This window comes from Mandrillus leucophaeus, unplaced genomic scaffold (assembly GCF_000951045.1).
Source record: "Mandrillus leucophaeus isolate KB7577 unplaced genomic scaffold, Mleu.le_1.0 Scaffold226, whole genome shotgun sequence".
Classification (NCBI taxonomy): Eukaryota; Metazoa; Chordata; class Mammalia; order Primates; family Cercopithecidae; genus Mandrillus; species Mandrillus leucophaeus.
The window spans coordinates 4500772-4513139 of NW_012102321.1; the positions used below are offsets into that span (position 1 = coordinate 4500772).

General features: G+C 44.0%; 1 long non-coding RNA gene across 1 annotated transcript in view; it reads right to left on the reverse strand.

Moving 5' to 3' along the window:
- The window catches only part of LOC105540733, a 28612-nt gene extending 18598 nt beyond the window's left edge, over positions 1-10014 (reverse strand). The window contains exons 1-6 of the long non-coding RNA XR_001006250.1: positions 9904-10014; positions 9701-9808; positions 6713-6809; positions 5344-5402; positions 4740-4809; positions 3865-3974 (exon numbers count right to left, since the gene is read on the reverse strand). This is a non-coding gene — a long non-coding RNA (uncharacterized LOC105540733). The remainder of the gene's footprint in view (positions 1-3864; positions 3975-4739; positions 4810-5343; positions 5403-6712; positions 6810-9700; positions 9809-9903) is intronic.
- Between the last annotated feature and the right edge of the window lie 2354 nt (positions 10015-12368).

Below are 12368 nucleotides of genomic sequence, written 5' to 3' on the forward strand. Positions count from 1 at the left end.
AAATGGGACTCAGAAAAAAAAAAAAAAAAAAAAAAACCTCCAGGCTAAAGAGAAATAAAGGAAAAAGAATTAAATGGGACACTGTATATAAAGCACTTGGAAAACAAAATGTTAGATAAACTGAAGCCACTGTAACACCATGCAATCATTTATTCTATTTGAGCCTGAGAAGAACATTATTGAGGAGATATAATTACTCCCAGTTTACAGACAGAGACATAGACTCAGAGGGCTAAAGCAATCAACCAGGGTCGTCCAGGTAGCAGGTGTTAGAACAACTACTCAAGCCCACTGCTGCGTTACTCCAAAGCCCATGCTTTTCCACTCCATCACCCTAGCAGAAAGCCATACCTAAAGCCTGAAACAGACGGCATAGATGGTGGTGAGCAATACTATGGGGAAGTTTGGGGTTTGGAAGTCTCCAGAAAAGCTGCAAACACTCAAGCATTGCCTAGACATGCCTCACCACGGGGCAGCACTCACCAGCCCAAGCCCTTTAGTCTCAAAGTGAATTTGCAATGAAATACTCCAAGAACACTGGTGCCCTTAAAAGATTCCAAACTTACTCATAACTATTTGAAACTGAATGCTTCCCTCAAATATTCCCTGGTGGAACCCTGAAATAGTTGCAGTTCCCTGAGGGCTATTAGCACACAGTGCCACAGTGGGCATACACTGCTCTAGGGTCAGGCACTTGAATTGAATCCCAAGATTCTCCCTAGATCTCCATGAGACCTGCAGTGAACCATTTTCTCTCTTGGTGCCTCGCTTTCTTGATCTGTGAAATAGGGATAATAAACACTTACACTACCCAACTCTCAGGGCCTTTGTGAGGATCAAGGGTAAGATAATTGCTGGGGAGGCACTTTGGAAGCAATACGAAATGCTGTGGATTCAGGGTGTAATCAACATGACCTGTTCCACATAGGTGGCATGGTAACATTTCTATTTTTGCTTGCTTTTGTTTAAAACCATTATTGCTGTTCAAGAAAAAACAGATTAGGTTAATTTTAATATATTAATTAAAGTGAGCTTTTCTCTCTACTATTTATAACAATTTATAACTATTTAAAACAATTTGTACAATTTTATCTTTCTTGAAATGTTAAATAACCAATAGCTCTAGACAATAAAACCAATTACAGTCTCTCCCCCAAACAGGAGCTAAAAGCCAATCCTTTTAACATGAAATGTGTTCGTATCACTTGAGGAGCCTCCTGGTATCTCTGATTACTTTCAGAACTCACATGTCCTTCCCAAATGGAACTTAATATGAGAAAGGAGAGATGTCCCCAAAAGGAATTCCAGACCAATCCAATTATCTCCAGACCTATATACCTAGCTGCCCTCTGGCTATCCGATTGCATGCTCCACAGGAACCTTACATTCAACACAGAGAAAACCCAACTCACTATTCCTGCCTGTGTTCTCAATCTCAGTAAGATGGCAACTCCTCGAGTTAACTTAGTTTGCTCCTTCCCACTCAATGTCTAATAATAACAGGATTCTTTTTAAAGAGATTCTTACTGACATGCCCCGCCCTCTAATAGGCACTGCACGTGTAATCTCAATATTCCCACAACAACTCCATGGAGAAAGCATTCTTTTACAAGTGAGAAAACTGACGACATTAAGCTGGAGGCAGAGCTGGAATCTGAACCTACGTCAGGCTAACTTTAAAGTCCTTGTTCTTTTGATAGAGCAGGATGCTCTCCAGGGACCAAATTCTCTCTTTTTTTCCACTTCAGTATCTCTCAATGCATTGCCTCCACTGCCTTGGTTCAGGTAGCCTATCCTAATCCTGGCTTGGATTGCTCCAAGAGCCTGTCCTGTTGCTTCCAGACTACCCTTGATCCCTATCCCTTATTCCCATGGCTACCAGAGTGAACTTTTCCAAATGCAAAAATATCATGTCACTTCCCTACTTTAAATCCTCAACTGCTCTCAATAGCTTCCAATAAATGTTCAAATTCTTCAGCCCCACACAAGGCCCCTCGTGATCTTATCTCTGCCTTCCTCTCTAGAGTCACCTTCCACCATTTCCCCCCAAGGTCCTTGGCTCCAAAGATGCTATTTGCAATTCTCTGAATGCACCATGCTAGTTCCTAGTTCTCTATCTTCTAATAAGTCTTCCCACCACTAAAATGGCCTTCACTTCCCTTCTTCCTCTATTCAACAGCTACCAATTATTTAAGAGTAAGCTTAAATGTCCACCTTCTCTAAGAAATCCCCCTTTTCCAACACTCACAGCCTCAGAAAGATACTTCTGAAGAGACCTAAGTCTTTTTTCATTATTTTATTCATTCATTCATTCATTTAAGAAATAGTTCTTGAGGGCCTACTATGTTCTAGGTACCATGCTAGGTGCAGGACTACAGGGATGAACCAAAGAGACACTGTCACTGCCTTTAAGGGGATTACAGTCCAGTAAGAGGGAGCCAATAACCCGATAATGACACAAATAACCACACCCTGAGCTATGTATTATGAAAGAGAAGTAGAGGGTGCTATGAAATCACATATACAGAGGAGGGAGAGGGGACTCACCTAGACTGAGGGACAGAGAATACTTCTCTGAAAAAGTGACATTTGAGTTTAAATCTGAACGACAGCTCTGAGCATTACAGGTAGAGAAAATAGCATGTGCAGAAGGCATGAAGTGGGTCAGTCCTTGCCAGGGTCTAGTAGCTGGAAGGATGAGTGATTTGCTTCTAGGCCCCCTCCCTAGTCTGTAAGCGAATAGATGGCAAGACCCTGCTCTGGGTTACTTTATATCCCCAATGCCTTGCACGTGGTTTTTAATCAATGAATGAATATATTGTTTGAATAAATATGTGCTTGAAAACTGGAGTTAGGATTTTTTAAAATGGTGACTTTTAACATACAAATACCTTGGCCTGAAGAACATTTGTTGTCACATCACCACAAGGCCTGTGGCTCCAGCTGCTGCCATCACTAAAACAATTTCAATTTCTCTGTGCCAACGAAAGATGAATGCTACTTCAGAAACCTTCAAAAGTCAACCAGTAATATGATTTCACAAATAGTTTAGAAACAGAACATTTTAAAGCAAGAATGTTAGAGGTTGTTTCATTCAAACCTTCGTATACATCTGTTCTCTACCCTGTAAACTTACGGATGTGACTTCTAGATTAGCATTAATTTGGTTCAGTTTTGAAGACTTGCTAGGAAAAGGATTCCTAAATCTCTCTAGGTAGCCTCTCCCTCATATCAGTGGCAACCTTTCCTTTGAGCTACCACTCCAATTTATTCTTCAGAAATTCTATCTTAAAATCCTTCTCATATTAGATACTGCCCAGTGTTACAAGGTGATGAGCATGTTACAAGATGAGCTGAGCCACAGCTCAACTAAACCCACCTCTCTGAAGCAATTCTGGGTCTCAGCTCTCTAAACAGATCAAGAAGCAGTATGGATGCTCCAGGTAAAGAGTCAAACTTTAGCACCTTTTCTTCTGAAATGTCCCATCTGGCACACTCAACAAGGCCTCACAGAAACAAATACCACGGGCCTCTAATAAACTCAGAGTGAAATGAGCTTAAATAAACCAACTCTCACACTTTAGTATTTTTTATGAGATCTCCAGAGTGGTCACATTTGAGAGAGGTATTTCTCCAATTCACACTGGCCAAGTTCACAGTCTATCATTTCCTATCAGACAGAGGGATGTCCTCACAGTCAAAAAAACCCAATCTCAAGTGGCTACCTCCCTTTGGCCTATCATCAGCCAAAAGGAAGGGAAAGGAAGGGAAAGGAAGGGAAGAAGTGGGGCACGGCCTTGTTGGACACTTCTGAAACCAAGAGATGGGTACCTTCCAGCCTTCTGTCACCTACACAGTCCTTACCCAGGCTGGGAATGGGCCCGATGCTCAAGAGCAAAAATTGCAGTGCCATAAGTTATAGGGAGGACAGCAGCTTCTTGCAGGGAGACCTTTTCTGGAATCTGCCACAGGTCCTATAAAAGAGATAATAGTGACTTACGGATTGAGTGTATGTACCTACTCATAAAGGCTGCTCAGTAAATATTAGGATTTGATTCAGTGACTGATTGGCAAAGGGAAACACCTGCCCATAACCAAGCCCAGTGGAAGTCAAAACTAAGCAAGCTGTAGCAGATTTCAGGACTTGAATGCATCAGACTTCAAAACCCCAAGGCTAGCATCTGGCTCAGGAAGGAGCCAACAGGTAGAGAACCGAACACAGATCACGGTACTGTGACGGGTGAATGGTCTAATATGTCAGTTTTACCTCAGTAAAGCTGAGGGGGACAATTGTGTACTGTCCACCACGAGGGGGCACCATTCACACCCTGCACCACCATACTAGACTACCCTGGCTGGCTCCATTCCCAGGGCTATCTCTTTCACAAGCTTTGTGTCCGGGAGTAGCCCATTACATCCAGCTCAATGCCCAAAACCAGTTTTTCTACTAAAACTACCTAGTCCAAATGAACAGCCAGCTCAAGGACTCAGAAAACAAAATGTTGTTCTTCATTAAAACACTCAACGCAAACAAAGCTCTGTGCAAAGTGGCACATAAATGAAGAGAAGGAGTTTAATATTTGAAAAAATGAAGTGCTTAGCTGAGAAACAAGACATGACTAAATAAACACAAAGAAAAAGAAGGAGAGGGGAAGATAGGAACGAGGGATAGGTGGAAATTAAAGAAAAACAAAGGAGAAAAAACATCTTCAACCATTAATCTTGAGTGGTACAGATACCTTCTGGTCAGTGACGCATTCTTCAACCATACAATTAAAGTTTCTTATCTTTAATTCTATCTCTATCTCCCTAAAGGAAACATACCATTAAAGATATGTGCAAATGCATGACCTTGCATTCCTTTTCCTGAGTTAATCAAAAAAGAAAAAAAATGCACATCTCTGACTCCAAAAGACACAGGTTGGTCTTAATTATCTATTCAGAGTTAATGTTTAGTAAATAAAATAGTAATTCTCTCAATACCACCACCAGATTGTCAAGCCAATTTGAGTGAGCACATTTGAGACGATGAGATAGAGTAAGGCAAAGGTTGGTTTGAATTAGAAGCCCAGTCTTAACTTCACAAGAGGCTCAAGTTCTCTGTCCTCTCAGTTAAAGACTGAGGTGTCGTCTTTTATTCATAATAAAAAGTTTAATGCAGCCAGGAACTTCCAATGACTTCCTTTCCCCATTTCAGAATTTGTTTCTTACCTTTCTATTTAGGTTTCCCTTTGGTGTCTGCAGGCAAAAGCCAGTAGAAGCAAGACCCTTCGGCTACAAATGAAGTTAGCACATTTTTCATAGCTCCATGCATATTGATTCCCTAGACTTCAACTAATTTACCTCTTTAACTGTGCTGACATCTGTGCCTGTCTCCAATACTGTCCCAGAAAACTCCATTCCTGAAAACATATTGTTTAAAGATTAGGTTATCTATAAAACACAACACCATGGAGATGAGAAAACACTGATCGACAGGCTAGTCCAACAGCTTTTGGAGCTGAAGGAGTTTAGGTGCCCTTCCCCCTCTCCATATGCAGGCAGAGAGATAAGGGTGTTATACCCAAAGCAGATGAAAGTAAACATAAGATTTCACAATCACAACCTGGGAAGCTATAGCAGTCCCAATCTTACCATGACACAAATGAAAATTTCAAGAATGTGCAAAAGCGCAGAGAATCACAGGTACACAGGTACTTTTGACCCTAATCACTGGGACCTCCTATAGCACCCCAATGACAATGTTCATCCTATTTATCTGTTTTCAAGTCTCTTCTGCTGGACTATAGGGCCCTCAAGGACATGAACTGTGTTTATTCAGACAGTACTTGGCTCAACTGGATGAACTGATGTTGTCTGCCGTTTCCTCTTTCACCTCTGAAATTTCTGAAGTAATTATAATGTTTCCTACTTGAGCTGCCAGGGGAATAACTCAGTTGAGTATGACATCTTCCCCTCAACCAGTATTTCAGCAAATATAAACAGAAGGAAATGGTTCCAACTGTTGAGATACAATCAAATACTCTGAGACTAAATCACGGTAGCTATTTGCAATCACTCTATCTTTAATAATATATATCTGTATAAAATATACATGTACTATATACATGCTAAGCTATACTTATATCCCTTTAAACACATTTCAACAGCAAAAATCAGTCACTTGTCCACATGTTCAGGGTCTAGAAGTAGATTGGGAACAAAAATCGGACAGAGGGCTGCTAAGAAATCCACACCCTTTTCTTCTCTCTGATCCTTTGGCATTACGTTTTATTGGGAATGTGTCTGTGAGGCTGAAGTTTTAGCTGCACACAGATGTCTGTGATCCTTCGTGAAGAAACAAAATTGGGGCAATATCAAGCAAGGAAAGGGAATGAATGACTAGGACCAATGATAATTCTGGTGAACAGAATTTTGGTGAAAATTCATTTGTTCATTTCTTCATTTGTAGAGTATTTACTGAGCACCTACTAAGAGCCACGTACAATGCTAAGCTGGGGGATATAATATTGAACAAGACAGGCACAGAGTTTGCCCTCATGGGGCTCACAATCTAGTGATCCCAATTCACAGTGAGACGGACACATCCAACTGAACCATCACTGATGGCAGGCAGACACCAACAGAGCACTGCCTGAGACCAAGGGCATGTTTCGGAAAACTCCCTGTATCTTTTTTTCCTGAAGCAGTCACTTGGTCTCCCCATACTCACCAGGTGTGAAGGGAAGATGGGGCCTTTCCTGATATTGACCATGGCAGATCAAAATATCACCAAAGTTAACTCCACAGAGATGGACATCAACTCTGACCTACAAAGGAAATAGAGCTGCAAAGCAGAACAGTACACATCCATGGAGACAATGTTCATTCAATCATACCAAAATAGTTACTGAATGACAACGACATGCCAGGTACTAAAATAAGAGCCGGCATATACTCAGGAGGCAAAATGGGCAAGGTCTCTGCCTTCATGAAGCTAAAGTATAGTAGAGAAAACAGATATTAACCAGTTAATAATGAAGATACATATATTAAGTTATAACTCCAGTACCAAGTGTTAATGATATAAATATATGGTGCTATGAAAGCACATAATGGAAGGATTTGACCACTTGGGGAAGTCAGGAAAAGCGTTCCTAAGTAAGCAACACTTGAACTAACAACTAAGAGTTAACTATTCAAAGTAGGAGGCAAAAGGCTTGGCACAGACAAAAGCAATGGCATCTACAAAGACCTACAAAGACACTACAGTGGGGACACAAGAGACTTTGAAGCCTTACTGAGGACTTTTTTTTTTTTTTTTTTGAGACGGACTCTCACACTGTCGCCCCGGGTGGAGTGCAGTGGCGTGATCTTAGCTCACGGCAACCTCTGCCTCCCAGGTTCAAGCAATTCTCCTGCCTCAGCCTCCCAAGTAGCTGGGATTACAGGCATGTACCACCACGCCCAGCTAATTTTTTTTGTATTTTTAGAAGAGGTGGGGTTTCACCATATTAGCCAGGCTGGTCTCGAACTCCTAACCTCATGGTCCACCTGCCTCAGGCTCCCAAAGTGCTGGGATTACAGACGTCAGCTATGCGTCTGGCCTCCTTTCTGAGGATCTTAATTTTCATGCTACAAACAATGGGAAGTCATTAATGAATTTTAAACAGAAGGGTAAAATGATCAGCTGTTTGGGGAATCTGGAATCCTTTAGTCTAGTCCCAGATCCCCAACCTCTATGTTTTGTGATAGTGCCATAGCTGAGGCAGACCAACAGCAGTGTAGCCAGCAGTTTCGCCAGGCCCTGTAAGCCCGTGGTTCTCAAAATGTGGCCCCAGACCACTAGCATCAGTATCACCTGGCATAGGCCAGGCACAATGGCTCACGCCTATAATCCTAGCACTTCCAGAGGCCAAAGCAGGAGAATCACTTGAGCCCAGGAGTTCAAGACCAGCCTGGGCAACCATCTCTACAAAAATAAAAATTAAAAAATTATCTAGGAATGGTGGCATGTACCTGTGGTCTCAGCTACTTGGGAGACTGGGGTGGGAGAACCGCTTGAGCCTGGAAGGTCAAGGTTGCAGTGAGCCATGATCATGCCACTGCACTCCAGCCTGGGTGACAGAGTGAGACCCTATCTCAAGAACAAAAAAAAAAAAAGAAAGAAATTCACATTATCAAGCTCCATCCCAGGCCTACTGAATCAGAAACTCTGAAGACAAAGCCTGATTCTGATGCATGCTAGACCAACGGTTCCCAACCCCAGGGGCCAAAGACTGGTAGCCTGTCAGGAATCTGGCTGCACAGCAGGAGGTGAGCAGACAAAGCAAGCATACTGCCCAGCTCTGCCTCCTGTCAGATCAGGGGCGGCATCAGATTCTCATAGAAGTGCAAACCCTATCATGAAATGCACAGGCAAGGGATCTAGGTTGCACACTACTTATGAGAATCTAATGCCTGAGGATCTGAGGTGGAACAGTTTCATTCCAAAACCATCCCCTCCAACCCCCATCAATCCATGGAAAAACTGTCTTCCACAGAACTGGTCCCTAGTGCCAAAAAGGTTGCGGAACGCTGTGCTAGACAACCACTGTCATAGACCAACACATCCCAACAGGGGTTGGAATCACTGGAAGAAATGAAAGCTGAGATGCCAAAGGGATGATATTGATTTGTTTGTACAGAGGTGGCCATATTGGTGAGAAGACATTTTTATCTACAAAATTCATTCATTCAACAATTTTTTAAGCTTCTGCCACATGCCAGGAACCATTTTAGACTTCAGGGATTTAGCAGTGAGTAAAACTACATAGTCACAGCTCTCATGGGCTAATTCCTTACAACGCAATGTCTAGACAAATAACAGAACAAAGGAGCCTAGCCCTCAGCCTGGACCCATTCGGTGCAGAACACATCGGTTATTGACAAGTATACACAGGGTACACATGTGTTCTCCAGCCACTCCACCTAGATTGAAGGATGATTTGAGGATGAATGTCATTCAGCATGTGAATCCCAGGAAGTAGTGCTCATCCAAATAATCCGTGTTAGCCATGTTAGTTAACAGGTTCCATGCTGGTAACACTTCAGGGTTACAGCTGCCTTTCTCCCTCTCCCTGGAGATCTCCAACACTGAGACCCACTGCCTGCTTCACACTGTCTAAGGTTCTCATCTCCACACCAGATGACACTGTTACCAGAGTGGTCAACAGGCAGGGCCAAAGTGACTTCCACATTTCAGTGGACCAGCTGCCCACATCCCTAAAAGAATCCAATCCCAAATCTCTGCAATACACCAGAGGCGTATGTTCACATGGAAACACGGGGGTTGCCGGGCTGGTTTCAGGGAGGCAGAGGCCGAATAATTCTATTCCGGCACTGAGGTGGAATGAAGCAAAGGATGAGGTCTATGTACCTGTGTTAAACCAATAATTTGCACATACAAAGTCATGTGCAAATCAGAATTGTCTGCTTCTAAGCCAACAACTCTGAGCATTGAGAAAGAGGCCTATAAGCATGTTTTGGGGGAACAATCTTCCTTTAGCACTTTAGACCTTGGAAAGGGCTTCAACCTCCTAGACCAGGACAAAGTTGCCCTCCAGTCTCTGGGTCGCCCCCTCGCTTGGGAACTGGGAACTTGATTCAAGAAGGAAGCCAGCGGGGAGTCTGTGGTAGCGAGGAGAAGGGGAGAGTAGAAGGGGATAAGCCAGCCCCCTACCTCGTGAGCCCGACGGGGCGGGGGGCCACCTCTTCAATGGTCAGGGTCTTCTTCAACTCTGTGCAAATCGCGGCGCGGTAGTGCCGGCCGCTGCCCTGTCCGGGTCTCCTGCAACACAAAACAAGGGCAGGGTCAGTCGGGCAACCCTGCCAGGAGCACCCCAGGGCTGCCTTGCGGGACTCAGGGAGGAGTCGGGGTTGCACCTGCAGACCCACGCCCGAGGGAGGCACTGCGTGCAGAGCACGGCAGCCAAGGCTGGGCCAAGCGAGGGGCGGAGGGGGAGTGGCCGGAGCGCGGCAGGAAGAGCCAGACAGCGCCGCCCAGCCCCGGGAGAGCGGAAGGGCGGCCCAGGAGGCCTTCTGGCGACGAGTCCCGGCAGCCACGACCCAACCTTGGCGCAGCGGCTCCGGCCCAGTGCGCCCGGCTTCTCCGGCCGCCGAGCCCAAACGAGCGCGCGAGCCCCCTGTTGGGCCTCTCTGTAGGTGGAGCCAACTGGAAGAAAAAAAGAAAAAAGAAAACACCAGGAAACGGAATTAGATTACCCGAGATTAACCTTCGTTGGCATTTTTGTAACAAATTTGGGAGACTTTTTTTTTTATAGTTTCAACTTTTATTTTAGATTCGGGGGCTGTGCAGATGTGATCTGGGTATATTGCATGATGCTGAGGTTCAGGGTACGAATCATCCTGTCACTTCGGTGCTGAACATAGGATCCAATAGTTTTTCAAACCTTGCCCCCCTCAGAATTGGGAGACTTTTTAAACCACGCTTGGCGACATTTAAAAGTGGTTCTTGGCTGGGTGGCTCACGCCTGTGATCCCAGCACTTTGGAAAGCCAAGGCGCGTGGTGGCCGGTGTCTGTGGGCTCAGCTACTCGGGAGGCTGAGGCGGGAGGGTCGCTTGAGCGCAGGAGTTGGAGGCTGCGGTGAGCTATGATCGCACCACCCTGAGCGACAGAGTGAGACCTTCTCTATAGATTAGATAGACAGACAGACAGATGATACATAAAGATCCTTGGGTCCTCTGCAGGGCAAAAAAATCCTAAATGCACAGGTAAAGTCTTTATTTATTTATTTATTTAGAGACAGGGTCCTGCTCTGTCAGCCAGGCTGGAGTGCAGTGGCACTATTTCGGCTCACTGCAACCTCTGCCACTCAGGGTCAAACCATCCCCCTGCCTCAGCCTCCCATGTAGCTGGTACTATAGTTGTGTGCCACCACATCAGGCTAATTTTTGTATTTTTTTAGAGAGGGGGGTTTCACCATGTTGCCCAGGCTGGTCTCAAACTCCTGGCCTCAAGCGCCCTGCCTGCCTCAGCCTTCCAAAGTGCTAGGATTACAAGTGTGAGCCACCACGCCTGCCTAGGTAAAGGCTTTAAAGTCAGCATTTGAACACCTTGTTAGAGTTCAATTCTTGTTACTAATTTTCTCACGTTTACAGGACCATTTACACTAAATCCAAAGAGTTACTAATGATCCAATGTTGAATGAAACTACAGAAATCCAAATAATACTTCCAGTTAAAATCAGGCCAAAACCCACCACGGGGAGAGTGGAAGGGCATTGGTTCTCATGTCCCCAATGCCTATATTATGCTTGGCACATAGTAGATGCTCAATAAATGTTTGTTGATTCGAAGACCAACACAGACCATTCACATTAGGTGAATAAACACACTCTGGAAGAATTGAAAACATACAATATAATCTGTGAAATATTATAAAATTGGGTAGATCTCTACTGCAACAGTAACCAAATATTTATAGGCTAGCTATATAAGAGAAGCACACATGTTGGAGAGAATATTTCATTTGACAGGTAACTTAAAGACAGCTCAATGTCTTTAAAAGATATCTGGCAGAAGGGTAGTCTCAGGTTCAGGCCCAGCTCTACCACTTATTTGTGGGTTTAACATTGACACTTGTTGGCTCTCTGCTTCACTGAACTCCTCTGTAAAGTGAACACGTTGGGCAGAATAATCCTTAAGTTGCTAAATTCCTTCTATTTTTTTTACAAAAACAGAAATCCCAAATAGAGCATGACCTGGAAGGCATGATCAGGAATGGAATAAAGGGAAAATGGAGAGCAAAAATGAAGTAGGAATGAACTTCTGAGATTATAGCCTAAAGGCTCTGGGGGACAGAAATCCAACAGCAAGGTCCTCACCTTGGATATACAATAGAGCTTACTGTTATTTTAAGAGCACTTACAAGGAATTCGAGAAGTCATTTTAGTCCTCTCCCCTTCCCACAAGAGGAAGACTAGAACAATGACTAGAAGCTGAGAAGATGAAAAAACTTTTGTTTCCAATGAGACAAGAAAGCACTTTGTGAACTGGAGAAATACTAATGTTATCATCAAAGTGAACATTCTGGTTGCAAATAACAGTGAGTGGCTGGGGGCACTGGCTCCCGCCTGTAATCTCAGCACTTTGAGGGGCGGAGAGAGGTGGATCGCTTGAGGCCAGGAGCTCAAGACCAACCTGGGCAAGATAATTGTCAGGCCTCTGAGCCCAAGCTAAGCCATCATATCCCCTATGACCTGCACGTATACATTCAGATGGCCTGAAGCAACTGAAGATCTACAAAAGAAGTAAAAATAGCCTTAACTGATGACATCCCACCATTGTGATTTGTTTCTGCCCCACCCTAACTGATCAATGTACTTTG